The 12,939-nt window shown below is 44.3% G+C and overlaps 1 long non-coding RNA gene across 1 annotated transcript; it reads left to right on the top strand.

The window, feature by feature from the left end:
• Positions 1 to 465: 465 nt before the first annotated feature.
• On the top strand, positions 466 to 9,446 carry LOC113614979 (uncharacterized). Its single transcript, XR_003430803.1, has 5 exons — positions 466 to 650; positions 2,236 to 2,385; positions 3,204 to 3,309; positions 4,366 to 5,400; positions 8,751 to 9,446. It is a non-coding gene; the product is annotated as an uncharacterized LOC113614979 (long non-coding RNA).
• Positions 9,447 to 12,939: the final 3,493 nt, after the last annotated feature.

Here is a 12,939-nt window from a genome sequence, read left to right as displayed (position 1 = left end):
TGGCATTTCTAGGACACTTGAGAGGTTTATGGGGATAATATCCAGTTGGGTATTTAATGTCAAGGCAGTCCTGGAAAAGTCTCCTGACATGCTTTCTCATGTACCTGGCTGTTGTCTGTTTCTGGGGTGATTGCACATTTAATAAGGGTAGCTGTAATCTTGTCTTGAAAGCAGAGATCTATGACTTGAATTTTGGATGTGTAGTAGGCCACAAAATTTAACATCAGAAGACTTCAGTGTGAATCTATTCCTCTAGCTTATTGGCCGAAGCTTTGTCAAGTCCATTCTCCAAGTAGCTTTTGTGATATAGCACCAATAATAGGAAGGAGAATGCTTAGAACGCTTCCCAAATTCCCAGGCCCTGTCTGTAACTGCCTCACGTGTTTTTCAGGACACCATTTTTGGGAGTCACAAAGCGCTTCATTTTCAGGTCAATGTGAGTTTAATAATCACCATGCATTTTATTGAGCTTCACAGACATTGCGTTTTGTTACAAATTGATATTTGGCAACCCTGCATCGAGCAAGTCGGTCAGCACTATTTTTCCAGCTGCATTTGCTCACTTCACGTGTCCGTGTCATATTTTGATCATTCTAGCAATGTTTCAAACCCTCCACCAGCAAAAGGATTACTACATGCTGAAGGCTCAGGTAATGGTTAGCATTTTTTAGCAATAAAGTATTTTTAATTAAGGTATATACATTGTTTTTTTAGACATAATGTTATTGTACACTTAATAGGCTACAGTATAGTATAAACGTGACTTTTATATGCACTAGGAAACCAATGAATTTGTGTGATTCAATTTATTGTGCTGCTTGCTTTGTTGTGGTGGTTGGAACAGAACCTGCAATATCTCTGAAGTCTGCCTGTACAGACTCTAAGATAGTTTGTAACTAGGTGAGCAGGCTACCGCATCAAAGGTTCCTTAGTGGGAAAGTCGTTGCTAAAAGTCTACCAAAAATGAATTCTTTCTTTCCATCTGGAAAAGAAATACCTATACCCCAGTGGGTCTGTAAATTCCTCTTCATTATTATTATTATTCAGCTTAATCTGAAGGCATTTACTAGCTCCCCTTCCTTCAGATTATTGCCATCTGGGCTCTTAGCATTTCCTCCAAAGATTGGTAATCAGTTAGTGTGCAGAAAGAATTTATAAATATGTAAGAACTGTGTTTTCCAGGGTTAAATGGGTGACATTATGTTCCTGTACCTCATCCTTTAGTGCTTCTGGAAGCATCATAATTTCCTGAAATAGAGCAAGAAAGGGCAAACTCAATGAGCAAATAAAATCTTTCTTTGGTGGTTGTCTAGGACTGATGTAGGAGGAAAAGCCAGATTTCCTGGTAGATGAGTTTGTGAGAGATGCTTTTGTAATGCCTTGAATAGAAGGCTTGAGGCCAAGTATGTAATCGAGCAAAGCCTACTCCAACACTACTGTGTTAGTAAGAGCACATAATCCCTTCTGAGTGAATTTACAACTGCAAGGCTATTAGGCGGCCATAGCTCCCCTAAGTACTAATTGTAATGGAACACGCTGGCCCACATCTTAGCCACACTGGGGACAGTTATGCCAAGAACACTGCTCTCTACTCAGCGTCATCTCGACTGTCTTCCTGGATAATGTTGCTCATGTTCGCAAACAGCCGGCTTGGAAGTTATCCTTGTGTGACTTGTTAGCTGCTGGTCTTTCAGCCAAATCACTTTGTCTGTGTGCACAGAGCACTTATTTATTTATTTATTTATTAACATCTTTATTGGAGTATAATTGCTTTACAGTGCTGTGTTAGTTTCTGCTTTATAACAAAGTGAATCAGTTATACATATACATGTGTTCCCATATCTCCTTCCTCCTGTGTCTCCCTCCCTCCCACCCTCCCTATCCCACCCCTCTAGGTGGTCACAAAGCACCAAGCTGATCTCCCTGAGCTATGTGGCTGCTTCCCACTAGCTGTCTATTTTACGTTTGGTAGACACGGAGCACTTTAAAAGGGGAAAAGCCCAAGGCACTTAGGGGATTCAACTTGATTATCTTACTGTCAGTCGCTACAAACCCAAACATTAGTTTGTGCCATCTCCAGCTCAAGGTGGCTTAGATTCTCTTTGGCAGAACACAGAGGATGTTCCATTTCACATGTTCAATGCGTAGCCTTGACATTATGCAGGGCCTGGGAACAGGATAAATTCAGACTGTGTCACAGACCCATAATTTTCCCAAGCATTCTTTTCCACACAGGAACCCCAATTCTACCAAGCTTTCCATCTGGAGTGGAGATCTTTGGAAGAAGCAAGGTGATGGGTCCTGTGCACTCTCATCTGAGCTTCGTGGGATGGAGGAATCATCGGAGGAGCCCAGAGAAGACTTGGGCTGATGCTTCACAAAGTGGTAAGCAGAAGACTTGGTCTCTAGCATTGTCACACTTTCTCTTCTCTCTACCCCTCCTACTGTCCAGATACCCGATCTGCTGTCTCATTCAGCAAGGAAAGCCTCCACACTGGCTCTAGATCCGTGATGTGAAGGGAGGGAAGAAACCTGCCATGTGAAGATCTCAGAAAATTTGGAGTCAAGTTTCTTTTTGTTATAAATGACAGAAACCTTCTTTCCTAGTTGAAGCGTACAAGAGAATTTATTGGAAGAATACTGAGGTAGCTCGCAGAATCAGTGGAAGAACTTCAGGAACCAAAGCAGCTCAGGAAACTTCAAGGAGTGAAATTGGAGATTTGATAGCAGCAGTGAATGTGTGCTTACGTGCTACTGTGGGCTCTCTCTCGCGCTCTCTCTCTCTCTCTCTCTCTCTCTCTCTCTCTCTCTCTCTCTCACACACACACACACACACACACACACACACACACACACACGCACACTCATCTCTGCTCATTTCTTCCTGGCCCCAAACTCTCTTGTTGCAAATGAGCTTTCTTTTTCTGGTGGAGAACATGGTTTCTGGCATCCCTGGATTTACAGAATTCCATCTTGGAGACCCCAGAGGAAAGAGAAAGCATCTTTGTTCTCTTGTCAGTATTTGAACATCCCTAAGGAAAGAATCTGAACATAATCCTAGGGTTTTAGTTGGCCACAACTTGGCATAATGTGACATGCAGCTGATGAACATGTGACCGTGATCAGAGCTGCACTGATACAAGCAGACTGTCTAAATCAAAAGACGTGATGGATTCAAAGTCTTCTCTATTTTTCTTTTTAAGAGAATGGTGATTGAGTTTACGAGCCCGCTGAAGATCTGGAAACCATGAATTATGAGGTCATTTTGAAGAAGCTGGGGATGATTTATGCCGAGGAGAGAAGGCTCAGGTAGGGTTTAAGGTGGTGTGGGATGTGAAAACTGTATGATGGAAAGGGACGAGATTTCCTGCCTGCTGTGGAAGATGGAAGTCACAGCAATGCAGGGGCAGGGGTTAGAGAATATCATGAGTGGAAAGTTCATTGGTCTTAGAATCAGGAGACCTAGACTTTAGTCTTGGTTTTGCCTTTGTCTGAATCTCCTCCTTGTTAGGGTGGTTTGGCCATGGTGTGGATTGGCTGGGCCATGACTCGGATGAGATGTCTGGGATTGGCGGTTGGAGTCAGTGAAGCCAAAGGTGTGTGGGTCAGGGTGGGAAGCAAGTCTAAGTTCTTTACAGAGAGCTGGAGACAAAATCCGAACCCCAGTTTGAAGGTCCAGAGGCAAAAATCACAGGGATATTAGAGCAGGAGCAGGTCACGAATAAGTGGGGATAGGTGGGTCTTGAGGAATTGGTGAAAACATGAGTAGGTGCTTGTTGATTGCCTCTAGCTGTTTGGGGAGCCTGGTGGGGTGCACCAGTATCCAGGGCTAGGGCAAGTCATTATCTAGCCATGTGACCTTGGATGACTCTCCTCTGGGTCTCAGGTACCTTAGCTGGGAAGTAAGGGGTTGAAGTGGTGACCCCCAGGGTCCTTTTTAGCTCTGGTTTTATGAGTTACAGGAATGAAATCTTGAGTGTTTTATTAGAACAGAGTGTTTTACCAATTAGAGCCGTCAACTCATGGAGCTGGCAACCTTGGCCAGTAGAGAAAATTCCAGATCTATTGGCAGGATGAGGAGGCCTAGATTCTGTATTTTAATTTCTTTTAAGTAATATCTCTCCTTGAAAGGGTTAGAATGTGCCTCGCAGGTACAGCCTTCCAGTGGCATCAGCCCCCTTCACGTTTGGCTGGTTTCTCCCAGTCAGTGGAGCCATTGCAGCAATCGGATGTTCTCTATTTTGCCACAGTAGGAAGTAATATAAACACTCTTCAGATTTTCACTGGTGAGAGTATTTTTTGTTGTTGTTGTTCTTGTCTTCTCTTTGGAAAATCTCCACGGCTGCACCATTTGGCTATCTGAAGCTTTTGCATGCATCGCAAACACCATCTGTTATAACCCGAGACACACACACGGCATGGAATTAGGAATAGAAGCCAGTGTTGCAGCTGGACATGGCAGAGGAAATTGATAGAACCACCACTTCCTCTGCAGGACTGACATGGTGAATGGGGCATCTGGGGTTTGTCTGAGCTTTTGCATTCATCAATTAAAGATCTCTTTTGGCTGCTGCAGAGCCATTGCCTATTTGATTACAAAACTTGCCTTGAAGAAAACAAGTAGCTGCTTCTTAGTGCAGGAGGAAGTCTAACCTGGGGGCTATTTCAAGAGGCCTGAGAATTCCTTGGTCAAGAAGACTAGGTCTAGATGCAGGAGGCATGGCTCTCTGTCTCCACCATCAAATTTCTCCAGAGGGGCCCCATGGGGCCACTGAGCTGGCAGACTCGTCCTCTCCCCAGCTGGTCATAAGAAGCTCTTGGCCTCTCTATTGCAATCTCACCTTTTGTGCACATGATCTTTGCAGCATTCCAAGAAGCAGGGAAGACTCTACTGTCTACTGCTATTCAGGAGAAAACAGAGGCTCAGGGATGAGGTGAGCCTGAATTCTAAATTGGACAAGATGGTTCTTTGGGACCTGAGTCCACCATCTTCTCAGTCTGCCGGCTTTCTGAATAAAGTCGCTGTTCCTTGCCCCAGCAACTCGTCTCTCGATTTATTGGCCTGTCGTGTGGCAAGCAGTAGGAGCTTGGACTCGGTAACGGCATCTGTGTGGACTTCGTCTGCTTTACAGCATACTCCTCAGGATGCTTCCCATAAGCCAACACTGAAGAGGCTGGTGCAGCAGAGCAAGAATAAAGGAAAGATGTGCAGGACAGCAGTAAAGAGCCTAAAACCTGGGCTCTAGTCACTGCTGTGCCCCTTATGATAGAGGGGAGGGAGTAAAGTCAAACATTGCCTCGTTCTGGTCAGCCTGGAGAGGATATATGTGTTAATTTCTTCCTTCCTGCAGTCATTCACAGGTGGGCCTGCTCAGGAAGTTTCCTGTGAACTAAAAAAAGGTATTTTATTTTATTTATTTATTTTTAACATCTTTATTGGACCATAATTGCTTTACATTGTTGTGTTAGTTTCTGCTTTATAACAAAGTGAATCAGCTGTACATATACATATATCCCCATATCCCCTCCCTCTTGCATCTCCCTCCCACCCTCCCTATCCCACCCCTCTAGGTGGTCACAAAGCATCGAGCAGATCTCCCTGTGCTATGCGGCTGCTTCCCACTAGCTAGCTATTTTACGTTTGGTAGTGTATATATGTCCATGCCACTCTCTCGCTTTGCCCCGGCTTACCCCTCCCCCTCCCCATGACCTCAAGTCCATTCTCTACGTCTGCGTCTTTATTCCCGTCCTGACCCTAGCTTCTTCAAAACCACTTTTTTTTTTTAGATTCCATATATATGTGTTAACATATGGTATTTATTTTTCTCTTTCTGACTTACTTCACTATGTATGACAGTCTCTAAGTCCATCCACCTCACTACAAATAACTCAAATTCGTTTCTTTTTATGGCTGAGTAATATCCCATTGTATATATATGCCACATCTTCCTTACCCATTCATCTGTCGATGGACACTTAGGTTGCTTCCATATCCTGGCTATTGTAAATAGAGCTGCAATGAACACTGTCGTACATGACTTGTTTTGAATTATGGTTTTCTCAGGGTATATCCCAGTTGTGGGATTGCTGGGTCGTATAGTAGCTCTACTTTTACTTTTTTAAGGAACCTCCATACTGTTCTCCATAGTGGCTGTATCAATTCACATTCCCACCAACAGTGCAAGAGGCTTCCCTCTTCTCCACACCCTCTCCAGCATTTATTGTTTCTAGATTTTTTGATGATGGCCATTCTGACTGGTGTGAGGTGATACCTCATTGTAGTTTTGATTTGCATTTCTCTAATTATTAGTGATGTTGAGCATCCATTCATGTGTTTGTTGGCAATCTGTATATCTTCCTTGGAGAAATGTCTATTTAGGTCTTCTGCCCATTTTTGCATTGGGTTGTTTGTCTTTTTGATATTGAGCTGCATGAGCTGCTTGTAAATGTTGGAGATTAATCCTTTGTCAGTTGCTTCATTTGCAAATATTTTCTCCCATTCTGAGGGTTGTCTTTTCGTCTTGCTTATGGTTTTCTTTGCTGTGCAAAAGCTTTTAAGTTTCTTTAGGTCCCATTTGTTTATTTTTGTTTTTATTTCCATTCTTTTTGAAACACCAGAAGGTGTGTCAAAAAGGATCTTGCTGTGATTTATGTCATAGAGTGTTTTGCCTATGTTTTCCTCTAAGCGTTTGATAGTGTCTGGCCTTACATTTAGGTCTCTAATCGATTTTGAGTTTACTTTTGTGTATGGTGTTAGGAAGTGTTCTAATTTCATTCTTTTACATGTATCTGTCCAGTTTTCCCAGCACCACTTATTGAAGAGGCTGTCCTTTCTCCACTGTACATTCCTGCCTCCTTTATCAAAAATAAGGTGACCATATGTGTGTGGGTTTATCTCTGGGCTTTCTATCCTGTTCCAATGATCTATATTTCTGTTTTTGTGCCAGTACCATACTGTCTTGATTACTGTAGCTTTGTAGTATAGTCTGAAGTCCAGGAGCCTGATTCCTCCAGCTCCGTTTTTCGTTCTCAAGATTGCTTTGGCTATTTGGGGTCTTTTGTGTTTCCATACAAATTGTGAAGTTTTTTGTTCCAGTTCTGTGAAAAATGCCATTGGTAGTTTGATAGGGATTGCATGGAATCTGTAGATTGCTTTGGGTAGTAGAGTCATTTTCACAGTGTTGATTCTTCCAATCCAAGAACATGGTATATCTCTCCATCTGTTTGTATCATCTTTAATTTCTTTCATCAGTGTCTTATAATTTTCTGCATACAGGTCTTTTGTCTCCTTAGGTAGGTTTATTCCTAGGTATTTTATTCTTTTTGTTGCAATGGTAAATGGGAGTGTTTCCTTAATTTCTCTTTCAGATTTTTCATCATTAGTGTATAGGAATGCAAGAGATTTCTGTGCATTGATTTTGCATCCTGCTACTTTACCAAATTCATTGATTAGCTCTAGTAGTTTTCTGGTAGCATCTTTAGGATTCTCTATGTATAGTATCATGTCATCTGCAAACAGTGACAGCTTTACTTCTTCTTTTCTGATTTGGATTCCTTTTATTTCCTTTTCTTCTCTGATTGCTGTGGCTAAAACGTCCAAAACTATGTTGAATAATAGTGGTGAGAGTGGGCAACTTGTCTTGTTCCTGATCTTAGTGGAAATGCTTTCAGTTTTTCACCACTGAGAATGGTGCTGGCTGTGGGTTTGTCATATATGGCCTTTATTATGTTGAGGTAAGTTCCCTCTATGCCTACTTTCTGGAGGGTTTTTATCATAAATGGGTGCTGAATTTTGTCGAAAGTTTCTGTTGCTCGCTCCCTGAGGGGGGTGGTGAGCTGGGTCTTTATATGGGGTGAGGCCAGGGGTGAGTCTAGGGGTCGGGCTGGAGGGATGGCTTTGGTGGTCTGTCTACCCCTTTGGTGGTGTTGAGTGCAGGGGTCATGTGTAACACCCTGCTTTTGCTGCTGATACCCTGTTTTTGCTCCTGGCTCTTCTGAAGTGGCAGTTGGGTTTTTTTGGTCTTTTTGTATCCTGTTGTCCATAATTTGCCCCACATGTGCATGTACACAGGTTTTAGTCCCTTATAGTTTTCTTTGTATTTTGTCACTGGGGTAGACGTTTGTCCAGGTGCAGGCACTGCAGCAAAGGGTCCCAGGTCCCAGCCTGTCTCGATAGCAGCTAACAGGTACTATGGAGTTACTGCCAGCACAGTCCTAAGTGTTTTATGGTATTACCCCATTAGGACTCAAAACAACCATGTGATGGGTGTTATGCTATTGTCTTCCCTAATTTATAGAAGAGGAGACTGAAGTTCAGAGTGGATCATTTGTGCAAGACCATAGACCAGTAAATAGTAGAGGTGCAATTTGATCCCCACTCCATCTGACCCCAAAGTCCATGCTCTTAACTACATGTGGTGCACTTTTCACCTCTATCACATCCACATCATGGACTATTATGTGGTTCTCAAAATGATGGTTATAACATGTAGAGATGCTTATAATTGGATGTGGAGAAAGCAAGATATGAAATTGTAGATATGACCGATTATAACCATGTAGAACAAGCAGCAATTATTTATAACCAAAAAAGCAGAAGGAAATATAGCAATGTTAACACTGGTCATTGGGGGATGGAAACACTCAATTTTCCTTTTACGCTTCCCTGTATTTTCCACATTTTCTGTCATGAGCGTTTACGAGTTATAATATAAATGAATGTGTCTGCTATTGAACTTGTCATTGAACAGGGGAACATCAAGGGAAACCCCCTTCATCATATCCCACCAAAGTGGCCTCCATTCCATTCGCCTTTGGCCCACAGGCTGGAAACCTTGTTTATTTATAGTAAGTATAGACAAGGAAGAGAAGTGAAGGAAGCGCTTCAAATGTTTGCCTTCAAGTTCTTGTAGGAGGAAGTGATCACTTTTTCACGCAGGACTCTTGGAAGCAAAGAGTTTAGTGACAAAAGAATACTATGCTTTTGCATAATCGGATGGGAAAAATAATGTTGTTGCCTCCACCTCTTTTCTGCAATTAGCCTGTGAAGAGTTGAGAGCTCAGGTTAAGATGTACCATCATTTAGATTTGGCAGATGAAATCACGTGACTCTAGACTTCATTTGAAAAGAAAGTTTCCTTTGATTAGGGGCAGAAAGCCCTCAGTCCTTCATCTGCAGTGATTTACAGAACTAAAATGAAAGTCAGGTGGGCAGCATTTTTGGTTCTTTTGATGGTTCTTGTTTAAACACCCAATACCCATTTCAGAGCTTTTAACACTCACTTTGTAGGTCGAAATGGCCTCTCGTCTGCTACGAATCCTAAATTAGTAGGCGTGTGTCTGACCAAGATTTGAGGGACCACATTTACTTTGAGTAAATATTCGCCTTTCATATTCGATTTCTTATTAAATGGTGTTTCAGAAACTGTGCTATACAATATCCCTATTTATAAGCGTTGTAGTTTAATTTTTTAAATTTCAATGTTGGGGCTTCCCTGGTGACGCAGTGGTTAAGAATCCACCTGCCAATGCAGAGCAGAGGACACGGGTTCGAGCCCTGGTCCGGAAAGATCCCACATGCCGCGGAGCAGCTAAGCCCATGCGCCACAGCTACTGAGCCTGCAAGCCACAACTACTGAAGCCTGCGTGCCTAGAGCTCGTGCTCCGCAACAAGGGAAGCCACCGCAATGAGAAGTCTGCGCACCGCAATGAAGAGTAGCCCCCGCTCGCCGCAACTAGAGAAAGCCCGTGCGCAGCAACAAAGACCTAACGCAGCCAAAAATAAATAAATAAATTTATTTTTTAAAAAAATTCCAAAGTTGGAACGTGTGTGTGTGTGTGTATGTGCATGTGTGCGTGTGTGTGCGTGTGCGTGTGCATGTGTGTGTGTGTTAGTTAAGAGGACTCTTTATGTCTAGGAAGGAACATCTTTCTACCGTCTCAGTTAAGAATTGTTTCCCCTTGCCAAATGTTATTTTCAGACAGATTGACAAGAGTGGCTTTAAAGGTATGAACAGTCCTGGTCCTGAAAAAAGCGGGGCAATTTCTTGTCTAGAGCAAAAGGAAGGCAAGTTTGGGGATACTGAGTCATCTAAGACCAGGCTATCAAGACATGACTGGCTGGAGTGCCTGGATTTTGGTATTTGAAACGTTCTTGTTTGAAATACTGACTCACCATGCAGAAGCTGTCTCTGTGAAATGGATCTTCCGGCAGAAACAGCTTTTTCCTAATTATGAGATGCTGCCAGGCTGTCCGTGGGATGACAGAGTGGGGCTGCATCAGTTGGGACGTTGGTGTCAGGGGAGGGAGGGGGTGTCTTTGGGTCACTCGGATAATGAGTAATTTGCTCTTGGCTAATGGAGTGTCTCTAAGGCCAGGGCTGGCTTTACACGCTTCTGATCAAGCCCACTGCCATTTGCAGGGCAACCGCATTGCATCCTTGCTGGGCCTCTGCTTGCTCAGGCAAGGGTGGGGCTTTTCTTGTGTTTCCACAGCGCTGAGCTTGCTTTAGTCATGTCATGACCCGTCTGGAAGATCCCTATGAGACCACCTGCTGCCCCTCAGTGGAGACATGGAAGACAGAAACGGGCCGGATTTGCGCAAGAAAGAACGCGTTGGGTCCATGGCAGAGCGGAGACTGAGCCTCCCAGGCTTCTATCCATTCTAGATGGCTGTGCTACACCTAATCTGGGGAATGTGTAAGTGTGCATTTGGGGACTGGGCAGGCAGCTCCTGGGGCCTTGGCCATGCCAGCGCTGGTGGTCGGTGTCGGATTTCCTTCCAGGGGTCTTCCCACATTCTGACTGGCGAGGAGGGTGGTGAGTGGATGGGCTTCAAGGGCATGCTCCGCTCCTTTCGCTCTCAGCCTTTGGTCCCAGCAGGTCCTGTGTCACTCGGCACATCCTCAAGAATTTCACGTCCACTCCCAGCAGGACGAAGTGAAGGGCTCCCATGCAAGTGCTGCGTTTCTCTCTCTTGCTGCTCGATTCCAACCTCCATTTATATCTTTGAGAACAGAGGTGGAAGGGACCTCAGGGATTGCTTTAAGCTCATGAAAACTACCCCCCTCCGCTGGGTCCTCCTCCCTCAGCAGCAAATTTTACCCGAGTTCTTCTTTTTACGTTTTTATTATTTATTTATGTATTTTTGGCTACACTTTCCAATAAATCCAGAATTCTCTGGTAATAGGTAAAGGTAATTGTTGTAAATCACACATTTAATCTGTGATTTAAATTTCTCTTTTCAGGTTCTGTCTTTCTTCTTTGTGCGGTTTTTAGTTTTGGGGAGGGGGGGTTGTTTCTTTGTGTTTTGGTTCATTCAAGCCTGATATTCTTAGCATTGATTTTCGTCAGTCGACATTTTGGATATGAAGGATTTCAAGTGGTTGTTTGGTTGAGAAGTGAACATGCAAAGCAATTGGTGATTAGCCTGTGAAGAGTTGAGAGCTTAGGTTAAGATGTACCGTCACTTAGCACTGCCTGTACCATCATTTAGTACATTTAGATGCTGCCTGAGTCGTGATTGATGTATTTTTCCCTTTCCTAATTTTAAACCCGCATTTTTAGATCGACAGTGTTAATATTCTTCCGTCTGCTGCCGTCCTTCCGTGTATGAATTGGCTGTGAGGCTGTGTGATGTGGCGTCTGGACTGGGGATTAGGGGACCCAGGTTTTCCTCTCTAATGCTTTCCTTATGTTTACAGACCACAAACCTTCAAGTGAAGGTTCTGTCATTAGCTGGCCTAGCTGTGAAGGCAGATGCACAGTTGCAAGGGGACTGATTCCACAGATTTCTGGAATGTTAGCGCTGGAAGGAGCCATAGCAGATCATTCAGGCAGCAAACCTTTCAAGGCATCTTGTACACACGGCCACGTACTGTTCCGGGGGCTGCGGACGCGGTGAGGAGCCACCACCCTCCAGTCCAATCCCTTCTCTTCGCAGATAGGTCTCTCAGTTCCCCAAAGAGAGGAGAGGACTTAGCTTGAGGTCACACAGCAAGTCCACCTCAGGGCTGGGCTGGAACGCAGGGCCCCTGGCACCCTTAACTCTGCTGATTATGCTTCAGCCGTGGTTAGATTCCCCCAAGTGACTTGAGCAAATGGCCCCATCTCCCCATCCTCCCATCCAAAAAAATCCAGCTTCCATGCCAGGCAGATAGATGGCTCTGGGTACCAGTCACCTGGAGGGCCTGCAATAGGTCTGCCCATCTGTGTGTGTCTAAGTCCATAGATCTTCAAATGAGGTGGGTAATGTCTTCAAAGGAGAGAACAGGAAAGGACCCTGCCAGGACTAGCTCAGGGACAGTCAGCAAGACTCTCTTCCTGTGCTCCCATTGGCCACAGCCCAGCTTAGTGGGCACGCCCCTTTGAGGCCCCTGGCCCGTTACTGTCCAGAGTCCCTAGGGCTTTGTGCATGGAAAATGCTCATTAAGTTTGGGCAGAATTGAGCTGATGGGCGAGAGGAGCCCATCAGGGGAAGATGGTGCAATCACTGAATGAAAGGGGCTGCTTACTGAGCTTCTGGACCATGAACTTCTGCCCATGGGCAGGTGGCTTCTGTAAGCTGGTTCCAGAAAGCTGTCGCTCCCCACCCCACCTTTGTCGAGTTGTCTTGAGCAGGGATGTGCCCTGTCACATCAGACACTGAGCTGAAAGCTGTGGGGATTAGGAAGATGCCACGTTAGCACATCTTTCTCTTTTCAGAGCTGAGCGTGCCAGTCACTGTGATGGGCAGCAAGACAGTGTTCATTGTTAATTAATTGTTAGTTGTCAACTCCGAGACTTTGTGGAGCTAAGAAGATGCAGGCAGGTTGTAGAATTCCTCCTTGAAAGATACCACAACAACATTGTTAAGGGCAAATGAAACACGCTTACTTATCAAAGTCTGCCGAGAGCCTTTCACGCTTTACCTCTGCTGAGAATTCACACTGTCATGCCCTT

Source organism: Aethalodelphis obliquidens, unplaced genomic scaffold (genome assembly GCF_003676395.1).
Source record: "Aethalodelphis obliquidens isolate GAN/ISIS:26980383/991018 unplaced genomic scaffold, ASM367639v1 scaffold110, whole genome shotgun sequence".
NCBI classification, from domain to species: Eukaryota; Metazoa; Chordata; class Mammalia; order Artiodactyla; family Delphinidae; genus Aethalodelphis; species Aethalodelphis obliquidens.
The sequence above is the reverse complement of the archived record's forward strand: the minus strand, read 5'-3'. Positions and strand labels throughout refer to the sequence as shown.